Source organism: Daphnia pulicaria, unplaced genomic scaffold, assembly GCF_021234035.1.
Source record: "Daphnia pulicaria isolate SC F1-1A unplaced genomic scaffold, SC_F0-13Bv2 h1tg000226l, whole genome shotgun sequence".
Taxonomy (NCBI): Eukaryota; Metazoa; Arthropoda; class Branchiopoda; order Diplostraca; family Daphniidae; genus Daphnia; species Daphnia pulicaria.
The window spans coordinates 18502-20243 of record NW_025804900.1 but is presented as its reverse complement, the minus strand read 5'-3'; the positions used below and the strand labels follow the sequence as shown (position 1 = coordinate 20243).

Genomic DNA, 1742 nt, shown 5'->3' with positions numbered 1-1742 from the left:
CGTGACAGTGAGCAATAACAGGTCTGTGATGCCCTTAGATGTCCTGGGCCGCACGCGCGCTACACTGAAGGAATCAGCGTGTTTCACTCTCCCTGTCCGAAAGGACCGGTAACCGCTGAACCTCCTTCGTGGTTGGGATTGGGGACTGCAATGATCCCCATGAACCAGGAATCCCTAGTAGGCGCGGGTCACTAGCCCGCGTCGATTACGTCCCTGCCCTTTGTACACACCGCCCGTCGCTACTACCGATTGAATGATTTAGTGAGGCCTTCGGACGGGCTTGTCGGGGTGCCGTCGAGTGGGGAGCAATCTCTGCCCGTGCGGTGCCTACCAACGGCGAGACTGAAAGATGGTCGAACTTGATCCTTTAGAGGAAGTAAAAGTCGTAACAAGGTTTCCGTAGGTGAACCTGCGGAAGGATCATAAACGAACAAGACAAATGTTTTGCGCATATGGCTTTGGTTGAGCACGAAACAACTAAAAGTTGCAAAACAAAAAAACCCATCAAAAGTCTTTCGGCGTAAGACATCGTATGAACTATGTGTGGGTTGACGGAAGAAAATCATTTATTTTGAACGGGTATCAGGCGCTCTGATGCGCGGTGGTTTAAAGCGGATTCGCCTTTTCAAATTGATTTTTCTTTCCTCTCGGCTCAAAAAAAAACACAAAGTCTTTCGATTTGGTCTATGGCCGTGAGCAAATTCTTCCTGCTTCGATGGTGAATGTCTCTATAGATTCATTCGACCTTTAGCGGCGCTCACAGTGTTGACGTTAGTAGAGTGAAGAATACGATAGCCCGCCTGGGCCGCGAGTACCGAAGGAACAATAAAGGAGATTTTATAAAGTCTTAGTCCCTAAATCAAACACTTTGAAAAATAAAAACTCGGTGGATGGAGAGTCGGAAAAAAAAAAAAACATCAAGATTTTGAACGGGTATCAGGCGCTCTGATGCGCGGTGGTTTAAAGCGGATACGCCCAATCGAAATTGTTTTTTTTGTTTCTCTCTTCGTCTTCGGGATTTTTTGATTCTCGGTGGGGGACGAAAGTGTGAGACTTTACTCTGGACGTTCTTTTCGGGCGTAGATACTCGTGGTTGCGTGCGTGTGCGTCGTATAGACTAACACTCCAAAGCCCGACACTATGCCGTTGAAAACCGAATGTTTTTTAAGCTTGCCCTTCGCCCTCTCGATGAAGTAGGAAGAATTCAAAATCACAATAACACACTAAACCCAAATTCTAGTACGAGTGTTTATCGGAACATTTCTTTCTGGCTTTCTTTCTCCGCCCTCGCATTCATTTGCTTGGGCGGGTTGGAGAAAAAGAGAGAAGAAAACGAATATGTCGTTTTATATACGACCCTGAACGGTGGATCACTAGGCTCGTGGATCGATGAAGAGCGCAGCAAAGTGCGCTAATCCATGCGAACTGCAGAACACATGGAGCATCGAAATCTTGAACGTAAATGGCGGCCCAGCTTCTCGCTCGGGCCACATCTGACTGAGGGTCGGTCGAATGATGAACGAACAGAGATTTTTTCAGTCTTGGTTTTGCATGTTGGGTCGCGGCGAGATTTATTTTTCACCCGGCCTGACCGCATAAAAGCTCCCGAATCTCTAACGTCTGGGTGCCGCGCGACTTAAGTGTCCGCGATGCCTCAAATACAAAAAAGGGGAAAAATAAAAGAAGGTTCGCCCTGTTTTGTTTTTTTCCTCTCTATTCAAAAGAAACCTTTTTCGATGGCA

General features: G+C 47.0%; 1 non-coding gene across 1 annotated transcript; it reads left to right on the top strand.

The window, feature by feature from the left end:
- The first annotated feature begins 1354 nt into the window (after positions 1 to 1354).
- On the top strand, positions 1355 to 1507 carry LOC124319951. Its single transcript, XR_006913644.1, has one exon. It is a non-coding gene; the product is annotated as a 5.8S ribosomal RNA (ribosomal RNA).
- Positions 1508 to 1742: the final 235 nt, after the last annotated feature.